Source organism: Salvelinus sp. IW2-2015, linkage group LG11 (assembly GCF_002910315.2).
Source record: "Salvelinus sp. IW2-2015 linkage group LG11, ASM291031v2, whole genome shotgun sequence".
NCBI lineage: Eukaryota > Metazoa > Chordata > Actinopteri > Salmoniformes > Salmonidae > Salvelinus > Salvelinus sp. IW2-2015.
The window spans coordinates 46,104,537-46,117,657 of record NC_036851.1 but is presented as its reverse complement, the minus strand read 5'-3'; the positions used below and the strand labels follow the sequence as shown (position 1 = coordinate 46,117,657).

The 13,121-nt window shown below is 45.1% G+C and overlaps 1 protein-coding gene across 1 annotated transcript in view; it reads right to left on the bottom strand.

Annotated features, from left to right (window-relative positions):
* Positions 1-13,121, bottom strand: part of LOC111970486 (stathmin-3-like) — a 118,292-nt gene that overhangs the window by 65,689 nt on the left and 39,482 nt on the right. The window lies entirely within an intron of this gene.

The window sequence follows — 13,121 nt, the reverse complement described above, 5'->3', positions numbered from 1 at the left end:
ACAGAAACAATGGAGCTCAGAGTAACCGATGACTAGATATCATTTTGGCTCAACACTGTTTRTGGTGTTCCCCTCACATAGGGAAGAACAGGAAACCACTGAAWAAACAGCCGTTATCGCTATCACCATAGAGACTGAAGCTTGAGGGGAGGCGCATGTAGACCAAGTCTCCCTCTATCTCTAGAATCACTCCATTGGATACACTCACAACATTTCTGTGACTGTTCCACTGATGAGGCCACATTATACTCTGGTCAATCTTGAACAAGTATACTCTCAGGTATTGCGATTAGCGCTTGTCCATGGCACTGACCCTGAAGTAGTAGACTCCTCTAACTGGTGCTTTGAAGACACCTGCATCAGAGGAAAGGCAGGGTGAGATCAACACTGTTCATCTCTCATAGACGCTGAAGCAGCCTCTTATAGTGATGGTGGACTCTCTCCCTGTGGACACTTGTGTTATATTATATCGATTGGTGTGTGATCAGTACCTGTAATTGGACTGTAGGCTTGGCTTATGTTGGTGAGGACTTTAGGGTCAAACAGAGCGGTGTCAGTATTGAAGGGTMCAACATTAATACCTAAACCAGCAGAGAATTCCACCTTTGGCCTCTCATATATTTTTGTTATCGAACACACTGTACTGTATGCATGCCATCCCCTAGGGCTAAACATTTCAGRACTACACTATATATACAAAAGTATGTGGACACCCCTTCAAATTAGTGGATGTGGCTATTTCAGCAATCTCTATAGACAAACATTGGCAGTAGAATGGCCTTACTGAAGAGCTCAGTGACTTTTAACATGGCACTGTCATAGGATTCCCCCTTTCCAAGAAGTCAGTTCATCAAATTTCTGCCCTGCTAGAGCTGCCCCGGTCATCTGTAAGTGCTGTTATTATTACACAAGCTCACAGAACGGGACTGCCGAGTGCAGAAGCGCGTAAAAATTGTCTGTCCTAAGTTGCAACACTCACTCCCGAGTTCCAAACTGCCTCTGGAAGCAACGTCAGCRCAAGAACTGTTCGCAGGGAGCTTCGTGAAATGGGTTTCCATTGCCGAGCAGCCGGACCCAAGACTAAGATCACCATGCGCAATGCCAAGCGTCGGCTGGAGTGGTGTAAAGCTCGCCGCYATTGGACTCTGGAGCAGTGGAAACACGTTCTCTGGAGTGATGAATCACTCTTCACCATCTGCCAGTCCGACGGATGAATCTGGGTTTGGYGGAAGCCAGGAAAACAGTACTTGCCCCAATGCATGGTGCCAACTGTAAAGTTTGGTGGAGGAGGAATAATGGTCTGGGGCTGTTTTTCATGGTTCAGGCTAGGCCCCTTAGTTCCAGTGAAGGGAAATCTTAACACTACAGCATACAATGACATTCTAGACAATTCTGTGCTTCCAACTTTGTGGCAACAGTTTGGGGAAGGCCCTTTCYTCTTTCAGCATTCATTTATTTATATTTTTATTGGTAGTTAGTCTTGTCTCATCGCTGCAACTCCTGTACGGACTCAGGAGAGGCGAAGGTCGAGAGCCGTGGGTCCTACGAAACACAACCCAACCAAGCCGCACTGCTTCTTGATACAATGCCCACTTAACCCGGAAGCCAGCCGCAACAATGTGTCGGAGGAAACACCGTACACCTGGCGACCTTGTCAGCGTGCATGACCTGCCACAGGAGCCGCTAGAGCGCGATGAGACAAGGACATTTCTGCCGGCCAAACCCTCCCCTAACCCGGACGACGCTAGGTCAATGGTGCGCCGCCCCATGTGTCTCCCGGTTGCGGCCGGCTGCAACAGAGCCTGGACTTGAACCCAGAATCTCTAGTGGCTCTAGTGCCTTAGACCACTGCACCACTCGGGAGGCCCTGGAATGAGATGTTTGACGAGCAGGTGTCCACATACTTTTTGTAATGTAGTGTATATTGATCATTGTCTAATATGCTACATTGGAGGAAATAAAATCATAACATTATTCAATTTCTCTATATACAAATGTTTGACAACACGTTACATAGTAACAAACTCGACTATTATAATAACAATATATTATGTAATTAATATATATTTAAGACGTAAAAAAAAAAAATAGAAAATGGATTACAAGGCTTAGAATGTCTGTTTTCTTACCTGTATTCTCTCTCATCAGCTCCTCCACCTCCCTTCACTGGCTGTCACTCTGACCCCCATGGCTGACAGTTCTGCTAATTCAGCCCGAAAAATACATATAAGAAAAAATGTCTAGAGCACTCTGCCTGACCAAATGATCAATAAAACCCAAATTTTATACTTTCATATCCATGCCATACCTGCATTCTCTCTCTTCAGCTCTTCCGCCTGGCTCTCACTGGCTCTCGTGACGTGCCCAAATGACTATSCTCTGCTGTACTCCATGTTCACCCATGACTGCGTGGCTTTGCACGACACCAACTCCATCATCAAGTTTGCTGAACAAAACCACGGTTGTAGGCCTGAYAACCAACAACAACGAGTCAGCCTATAGGGAGGAGCTGAGTGAACTGGCATTGTGGTGACATGACAACAACCTCTCACTCAACGTCAGCAAAACAAAGGAGTTGATTGTTGACTTCAGGAAGAAGAGGAGGGAACACGCCCGATCCACATCAATGGGACTGCAGTAGAGAGAGTCATGAGTTTTAAGTTCCTCAGCATCCACATCACAGAGACTTGTCATGGACCACCTCCACTTTTGTCAACAGGGCGCAACAGAGTCTCTACTTCCTAAGGCGGCTGAAGAAATGTGGCATGCTGCCCCGAGTCCTCTCCAAATATTACCGCTGTACCATCGATAGCATCCTGACCGGTTGCATCACAGCCTGGTACCGGAATTGCTCCATCCATGACTGCAAGGCCCTCCAGCGGGCAGTGAAGACGGCCCAGTAATTCACTGGGAACCATGCTCCCACCCATCCAGGACAACTACTCTAAACGGTGCCTGAGGAAGGCACGGAGCATCATCAAGGATCCTAAACACCCACGTGCTGTTCTCTCCCGTAACGTCAGGCAGATGGTATCGGAGCATGAGGTTTGACACCAACAGTTTCTATCTAYAAGCMWTCAGATTGTTGAACRCTSTTGAACTGGACTGATCACCTGCTCTGATTCTCCACACCTTAGCACACATGCACTCACTCATGCACTCATCCACACAGACACACACACACATATACATTCATGCTACACACACACATCACAACTGCTGCTACCAGACTCTTATTATACGGCTCAATTTATACACTTACCCCCCATCCMCAAAACCCATGTAAATATTGGACAATAAATTGTGCCTTCCTGTATTATGCTTATGCTACAATGTTTAATCTATTCTACTAAGGCATTTACTTTATGTTCGTATTCTTATCTTTTATTATTTCTCATTGTTGTTGCATTGTCGAGAAGGAACCTGCAAGAAGGCATTTCGTTGGGCAATGTATCCCATACATACCACTAATAAGACTTAATGAAAACCACTAATAAAACTGACCCTCTGGCCTCCATGGATGACAGTTCGGCTGCTTGGGCTGAGAAAACATGTATGTCACCTTTGTAAGTGTTATAYCTGTATACATGCTTTAGTAGGTCTCTTCTCATTTTTGACCTCTAATTTAATTTGAGAATGTCATTAAAAGCTAGCTGCTGCTATTTATTTTTTGTTCAGCAAGACCAGCCACAGTAGTATTAGGCCTTTCAATTTACAATGAACTGACTGGGGTAATTGGGGTGACTGGGATGACTATGACGACTGGGGTTACTCTGGATGCAGTGGATGCAGTTCTTTTGAAGTACACAGGGGGGCATCAAGACCCAATAAGTAGGCTACCATCTCAGTTGGTGAGTGGAACAACAAARCAAAATCTTATTGTTTCAATACCAAAGTCGAAGAGGAGATCTGTATGATGTACAATAAATGAATGAGTCATGTTTAATGAGGATATATTTGAAGACTAATGATATTTTATCATTTGTATATCTGTCCAATTGCGAGCAAGAACACAAATTAGTGTAGTGGACAAGAATGAACTCCAGGGCCTTTCTACAATCCCCCMAAAAATGTCTGTCAATCAAAATCATTTGCTATGTTTAGTGCAATCAAATGTAGGTTACGTTTCTTTGTATCACCATATCAACACAATTTAGCATATTTCCTAATAACTACTAATAACTAGTGATGGCAGGAACAATGTTATGAGAATTGAAATGTAACCAAAAATTGGGCCAGTTCAAATAAATGCCTCCTTATTCTGGGAACAATGGGTTTGATTATTGTCCCCCCCTCCCCCTCTCCGAGACATTCTCTCACCAGAGACTCATCAGGGTGGAGGGTTGTGGTCATCTGTGGCCATCTTATATGTGTTTTATAGAGGCTGATGTCAGCAGTGTATAAGGCAAGGCTGTTTTCTAATGAATTACTTCAGCAACCCACATGGAGTTATTGCAGACATGAAGAGGCACATGGGAAATGGGATGGGTTGACTAACCACAGTTCTACCTTCAACTTACAGGTTGGCTGTATTATTATGAATGAATAGTTCTAATTCAAAACATTATTGAAATGTCGGTTAACCATTTTTAACCATTTCCCTAAAATGTACTGTTGCCTTATTTTAAAAGTCAGTGCAGGTTTGATTTTAGCGGGATAGTACCTAATGGCTTCATTGGTCCATATGGAAGAAGCGTTCCCAGTTAAAAGTTTCCCCAACATGCTGTCATATAGCTGTGATATAACTCAACCTTTGTTTCTGGAAGTTGAATGTGTATCTGACAGCGCAACTGTACTTTGGCCAGTTTGTCACTATACACAGGTACACTCTTAGAAAAAGGGTTCCAAAAGGGTTCTTCGGCTGTCCCCATAGGAGAACCCTTTTTAGTTCCAGGAAGAACCCTTTCTGGTTTCAGGTAGAACCCTTTTTTGGGTTCCACGTAGAACCCTATGTGGAAAGGGTTCTACATGGATACAAAAATAGTTCTACCTGGAACCAAAAAGTGTTCTTCAAAGAGTTATCCTATGGGGCCAGCCAAAGAACCCTTTAAGGTTCTAGATTAGACCCTTTTTTCCAAGAGTGTAGGCCTAACTGTAAGCTTCAGCAAACCCAAATTTGCAACAACAGGCGGGTCACAAATAAGACTGAATGACTTGATTGGAGCAAGCATACTAATAGATGTTGTTCTATCAACATGTTAAATGTGCAACCAGAGGGAAAACAATTCTAAATCACCTGTACTCCACACACAGAGATGAGTACAAAGCTCTCCCTCGCCCTCCATTTGGTAAATCCGACCATAACTCTATCCTCCTGACTCCTCCTTACACGCAAAAATTAAAGCAGGAAGCGCCAGTGACTCAGTCTATAAAAAAGTGGTCAGATGAAGCAGATGCTAAACTAGAGGACTGTTTTGCTATCAAAGACTGGAACATGTTCCGGGATTCTTCCGATGGCATTGTGGAGTACATCACATCAGTCACTGGCTTTACCAATAAGTGCATCGAGGATGTCGTCCCCACAGTGACTGTACGTACATACCCCAACCAGAAGCCATTACAGGCAACATCTGCACTGAGCTAAAGGGTAGAGCTACCACTTTCAAGGTGAGGGACTCTAACCCGGAAACTTACAAGAAATCCTACTATGCCCTGCTACAAACCATCAAACAGGCAAAGCGTCAATACATACTACACCGGCTCCAACGCTCGTCTTATGTGGCAGGGCTTGCAAACTATTACAGACTACAAAGGGAAGCACAGCCACAAGCTGCCCAGTGACACAGCCTACCAGACGAGCTAAATCACTTCTATGCTCGCTTCGAGGCAAGCAACACTGAGGCATGCATAGAAACATCAGCTGTTCCGGACGATCACGCTCTCCGTAGCCGACGTTTGTAAGACCATTAAACAGGTCAACATACACAAGGCTGCGGGGCCAGACGGATTACCAGGACGTGTGCTCCGGGCATGTGCTGACCAACTGGCAGGAGTCTTCACTGAATTTTCAACATGTCCCTGATTGAGTCTATTATACCAACATGTTTCAAGCAGACCACCATAGTCCCTGTCCCAAGAACATAAAGGCAGCCTGCCCAAATGACTACAGACCTGTAGCATCACGTCGTAGCCATGAAGTGTTTGAAGGTTGGTAATGGCTCACATCAGCAAAATTATTCCAGAAACCCTAGACCCACTCCAATTTGCATACCGCCCAAACAGATCCACAGATGATGCAATCTCTATTGCACTCCACACTGCCCTTTCCCACCTGGACAAAAGGAACACTTATGTGAGAATGCTATTCATTGACTACAGCTCAGCGTTCAACACCATAGTACCCTCAAAGCTCATCACTAAGCTAAGGATCCTGGGACTAAACACCTCCCTCTGCAACTGGATCCTGGACTTCCTGATGGGCCGCCCCCAGGTAGTGAGGTAGGTAGCAACACATCTGCCATGCTGATCCTCAAACTGGAGCTCCCAGGGGTGCGTGCTCAGCCCCCTCTGTACTCCCTGTTCACCCACGACTACATGGTCAGGCATGACTCCAACACCATCATTAAGTTTGCAGATGACACAACAGTGGTAGGCCTGATCACCGACAATGATGAGACAGCTTGTAGGGAGGAGGTCAGAGACCTGGCCGGTTGGTGCCAGAATAACAACCTATCCTCAACGTAACCAAGACTAAGGAGATGATTGTGGACTACAGGAAAAGGAGGACCGAGCACGCCCCATTCTCATCGACGGGGCTGTAGTGGAGCAGGTTGAGAGCTTAAGTCCTTGGTGTCCACATCAACAACAAACTAGAATGGTCCAAACACACCAAGACAGTCGTGAAGAGGGCACGACAAAGCCTATTCCCCTCAGGAAACTAAAAAGATTTGGCATGGGTCCTGAGATCCTCAAAGGTTCTACAGCTGCAACATAAGAAGCATCCTGACTGGTTGCATCACTGCCTGGTACGGAAATTGCTCGGCCTCTGACCGCAAGGCACTACAGAGGGTAGTGCGTACGGCCCAGTACATCACTGGGGCTAAGCTGCCTGCCATCCAGGACCTCTACACCAGGCGGTGTCAGAGGAAGGCCCTAAAATTGTCAAAGACCCCAGCCACCCCTGTATAAACTGTTCTCTCTACTACCGCATGGCAAGGGTACCGGAGTGCCAAGTCTAGGACAAGAAGGCTTCTCAACAGTTTTTACCCCAAGCATAAGACTCCTGAACAGGTAACCAAATGGCTACCCGGACTATTTGCATTGTGTGCCCCCCCCAACCCCTCTTTTTACGCTGCTGCTACTCTCTGTTTTATCATATATGCAAGTCGCTTTACTAATACATTCATGTACATACTACCTCAATTGGGCCGACAACCAGTGCTCCCGCACATTGGCTAACCGGGCTATCTGCATTGTGTCCCCACCCACCACCCACCAACCCTCTTTTACGCTACTGCTACTCTCTGTTCATCATATATTTATAGTCACTTTAACCATATCTAACATACTACCTCAATCAAGCCTTGGACTAACCGGTGTCTGTATATAGCCTCGCTACTTTTATTGCCTCGCTACTGTACATAGCCTGTCTTTTACTGTTGTTTTATTTCTGTACTTACCTATTGTTCACCTAATAACTTTTGCACTATTGGTTAGAGCCTGTAAGTAAGCATTTCACTGTAAGGTCTACACCTGTTGTATTCGGGGCACGTGACAAATAAACTTTGATTTGATTTGTACTGTATTTTATTATGTGCACATTACAAAAACAAAAAAAAGTTGTTTTGGTTTTCAAAACAGTGTTTCCAAAATAGCCTATTATTTCTGTATCATGACACAGACACAAACACACTTCCACATACGTTGCTACAGTCTATTATCTATCCTGTTGCCAAGTCACTTTACCCTACCTACAGTATACTGCTGCTACAGTCTATTATCTATCCTGTTGCCTAGTCACTTTACTTTACCTACCAGTTATTATCTATCCTGTTGCCTAGTCACTTTACCCCTACCTACAGTATACTGCTGCTACAGTCTATTATTTATCCTGTGCCTAGTCACTTTACTCCTACCTACAGTCTATTATCTATCCTGTTGCCTAGTCACTTTACTCCTACCTATATGTACAACACATATCTGCATCAATTACCTCGTAACCCCTGCACATCGACTCGATACTGGTACTCCCTGTATATACAGTGCTTTCAGAAAGTATTCATACCCCGTGAATTATTCCTTATCTTGTTGTGTTACAGCCTGAATTGGATGAAATGGATKAAATAAATAAAAMATTCACCTATCTACACACAACCCCCCATAATGACAGGGTAAAAATCTGTTTTTAGACATTTTTGCTAACTTATTGAAAGTGAAATACAGAAATATCTAATTTACATAAGTATTCACACCCCTGAGTCAATACATGTTAGAATCACCTTTGGCAACRATTAAAGCTGTGAGTCTTTCTGGGTAAATCTAAGAGCTTTGCACACCTGGAATGTACAATATTTCCCTATTATTMTTTTCAAAATTMTTCAAGCTCTGTCAAATTGGTTGTTGATCATTGMTAGACAACCATTTACAAGTCTTGCCATAGATTTTCAAACAGATTTAAGTCAAAACTTTAACTCGGCCACTCAGAGACATTCACTGTCTTCTTGGTAAGTGCAGACTTGGCCTTGTGTTTTGGGTTTTGTCCTGCTGAAAGGTATTCACCCAGTGTCTGGTGGAAAGCAGACTGAACCAGATTTTCCTCTAGGACTTTGCCTGTGCTTAGCTCCATTCTGTTTATTTTTTATCCTGAAAAACTCCTCCGGCCATTAATGATTACAAGCATACCCATAACATGATACAGCCACCACTTTGCTTGAAAATATGGAGAGTGGTACACAGTAATGTGATGTATTGGATTTGCCCCAAACATAGCACTTTGTATTCAAGACAAAAGGTGAATTTCTTTGCCACATTTTTTTTGTTGCAGTATTACTTTAGTGCCTTGTTGCAAACAGGATGCATGTTTTGGAATATTTTTATTCTGTACAGGCTTCCTTCTTTTTACTCTGTCAGTTAGGTTAGTATTGTGGAGTAACTACAATGTTGTTCATCAATCCACAGTTTTCTCCTATCACAGCCACAGGGTTGGGTAGGTTACTTTCTGAATGTAATCCGTTATATGTCCAAAATTGTAATCAGTAAYGTAACTTTTGGATTACCCAAACTCACCAAAGTAATCTGATTACATTCAGTTACTTTTAGATTACTTTCCCCTTAAGAGGCATTAGAAGAAGACAAAAATGTATGTTGCCAAATGATAAATATATATATTGCAGGATAAATCGATGTTAAAGTTTACATAGCCATACATGGATGTTCAATTTTACTTTATGTGTTGGTTATGTAGGCTTCATCTAAACCATCACTTTATAATACATTTAATAATACGATTAAATTATATCTTTACATTAACTAATTATTACAACTACAGATTGCCCCTTTAAGTCTATCAAAAGTGTGTGAGTTTGAGCATGTGTCCATTAGGTCTATGGATGTATTTTTTATCAACATGTTGATACATGTTGACCTGTTTAAAGGTCTTACTCACATCGGCTGCAGAGAGCGTGATCACACAGTCGTCCGGAACAGCTGGTGCTCTCATGTATGTTTTAGTGTTATTTGTCTCGAAGCGAGCATATATGTAGTTTAGCTCGTCTGGTAGGCTCATGTCACTGGGCAGCTCTTGGCTGTGCTTCCCTTTGTAGTATGTAATGGTTTGCAAGCCCTGCCACATCCAACGAGCGTCGGAGCCGGTGTAGTACGATTCGATCTTAGTCTTGTATTGAYGCTTTGCCTGTTTGGTGGTTCATCGGAGGGCATAGCGGGATTTCTTATAATTTTCCGGGTTAGAGTCCCGCTCCKTGAAAGTAGCTCAGTGCGGATGTTGCCTGTAATCCATGGCTTCTGGTTGGGGTATGTACATACGGTCACTGTGGGGACGACGTCATCAATGCACTTATTGATGAAGCCAGTGACTGATGTGATGTACTCCTCAATGCCATCGGWAGAATCCCGGAACATATTCCAGTTTGTGCTAGCAAAACAGTCCTCTAGTTTAGCGTCTGCTTCATCTGACCACTTTTTTGTTGACTGAGTCACTGATGCTTCCTGCTTTAATTTTTGCTTGTAAGCAGGAATCAGGAGGATAGAATTATGGTCAGATTTGACAAATGGAGGGCGAGGGAGAGCTTTGTATGCGTCTCTGTGTGTGGAGTATAGGTGGTCCAGAGTTATTTTCCCTCTGGTTACACATTTAACATGCTGATAGAAATTTGATAAAACGAATTTAAGGTTCCCRGAATTAAAGTCCCCAGCCACTAGGAGCGCTGAATGAGCGTTTTCCTGTTTGCTTATGGTGGAATACAGCTCATTGAGTGCGGTCTTAGTGCCAACATCGGTCTGTGGTGGTATGTAGACAGCTACGAAAATTACAGATGAAAACTCTCTAGGTAGATAGTGTGGTCTACAGCTTATCATGAGATACTCTCCTCAGGCGAGCAAAACCTTGAGACTTCATTTACATTACATTTAAGTCATTTAGCAGACGCTCTTATCCAGAGCGACTTACAAATTGGTGCATTCACCTTATGATATCCAGTGGAACAACCACTTTACAATAGTGCATCTAACTCTTTTAAGGGGGGGGGGGGTTAGAAGGATTACTTTATCCTATCCTAGGTATTCCTTAAAGAGGTGGGGTTTCAGGTGTCTCCGGAAGGTGGTGATTGACTCCGCTGACCTGGCGTCGTGAGGGAGTTTGTTCCACATTGGGGTGCCAGAGCAGCGAACAGTTTTGACTGGGCTGAGCGGGAACTGTACTTCCTCAGAGGTAGGGAGGCGAGCAGGCCAGAGGTGGATGAACGCAGTGCCCTTGTTTGGGTGTAGGGCCTAATCAGAGCCTGAAGGTACGGAGGTGCCGTTCCCCTCACAGCTCCGTAGGCAAGCACCATGGTCTTGTAACGGTGCGAGCTTCAACTGGAAGCCAGTGGAGAGAGCGGAGGAGCGGGGTGACGTGAGAGAACTTGGGAAAGTTGAACACCAGACGGGCTGCGGCGTTCTGGATGAGTTGTAGGGGTTTAATGGCACAGGCAGGGAGCCCAGCCAACAGCGAGTTGCAGTAATCCAGACGGGAGATGACAAGTGCCTGGATTAGGACCTGCGCCGCTTCCTGCGTGAGGCAGGGTCGTACTCTGCGAATGTTGTAGAGCATGAACCTACAGGAACGGGTCACCGCCTTGATGTTAGTTGAGAACGACAGGGTGTTGTCCAGGATCACGCCAAGGTTCTTAGCACTCTGGAAGGAGGACACAATGGAGTTGTCAACCGTGATGGCGAGATCATGGAACGGGCAGTCCTTCCCCGGGAGGAAGAGCAGCTCCGTCTTGCCGAGGTTCAGCTTGAGGTGGTGATCCGTCATCCACACTGATATGTCTGCCAGACATGCAGAGATGCGATTCACCACCTGGTTATCAGAGGGGGAAAAGGAGAAGATTAATTGTGTGTCGTCTGCATAGCAATGATAGGAGAGACCATGTGAGGATATGACAGAGCCAAGTGACTTGGTGTATAACGAGAATAGGAGAGGGCCTAGAACAGAGCCCTGGGGGACACCAGTGGTGAGAGCACGTGGTGCGGAGACAGATTCTCGCCACGCCACCTGGTAGGAGCGACCTGTCAGGTAGGACGCAATCCAAGCGTGGGCCGCGCCGGAGATGCCCAGCTCGGAGAGGGTGGAGAGGAGGATCTGATGGTTCACAGTATCAAAGGCAGCCGATAGGTCTAGAAGGATGAGAGCAGAGGAGAGAGAGTTAGCTTTAGCAGTGCGGAGCGCCTCCGTGCACCAGAGAAGAGCAGTCTCAGTTGAATGACTAGTCTTGAAACCTGACTGATTTGGATCAGAAGGTCATTCTGAGAGAGATAGCAGGAGAGCTGGCCAAGGACGGCACGTTCAAGAGTTTTGGAGAGAAAAGAAAGAAGGGATACTGGTCTGTAGTTGTTGACATCGGAGGGATCGAGTGTAGGTTTTTTCAGAAGGGGTGCAACTCTCGCTCTCTTGAAGACGGAAGGGACGTAGCCAGCGGTCAAGGATGAGTTGATGAGCGAGGTGAGGTAAGGGAGAAGGTCTCCGGAAATGGTCTGGAGAGAGAGGAGGGGATAGGGTCAAGCGGGCAGGTTGTTGGGCGGCCGGCCGTCACAAGACGCGAGATTTCATCTGGAGAGAGAGGGGAGAAAGAGGTCAAAGCAAAGGGTAGGGCAGTGTGAGCAGAACCAGCGGTGTCGTTTGACTTAGCAAACGAGGATCGGATGTCGTCGACCTTCTTTTTCAAATGGTTGACGAAGTCATCAGCAGAGAGGGAGGAGGGGGGAGGAGGGGAGGGATTCAGGAGGGAGGAGAAGGTGGAAAGAAGCTTCCTAGGGTTAGAGGCAGATGCTTGGAATTTAGAGTGGTAGGTATCGTGACAGCTGTTGTTTACAAATATACATAGTCCGCCCCCCTTGTCTTACCAGACGCTGGTGTTCTATCCTGCCGATACAGCGTATAATCAGCCAGCTGTATGTTGATAATGTCGTTGTTTCAGCCACGACTCTGTGTAGCATAAGATATTACAGTTTTAATGTCCCTTTGGTAGTTTAATCTTCCTCGTAGGTGATTGCATGTTAGCTAGTAGAACGGAAGGCAGTGGGGGGTTTATTTGATCGCCTACGAATCTCAGAAGCCAGCCAGACCTCCGTCATCTTTTTCTCCTCGTCTCTTCACGCAAATGACAGGGATTTGGGCTGTTCCTGGGAAAGCAGTATGTCTTCACGTCAAACTCTTAAAGGAAAAAAAAGCTTCTGCCAGTTCGTGTTAAGTAATCGCTGTTCTGATGTCCAGAAGTTATTTCCGGTCATAAGAGACGGTAGCAGCAACATTATGTACAGAATAAGTAAAAAAATAAGTTACAAACAATGCAAAAAAACAAAACAAAAAACGCATTCGGTTAGGAGCACGTAAAACTTCAGCCATCTTCTTCGGCGCCACGATACGAGCAGTTTCCTTCTTCTTCGGGAACTGAGTAAGGAAG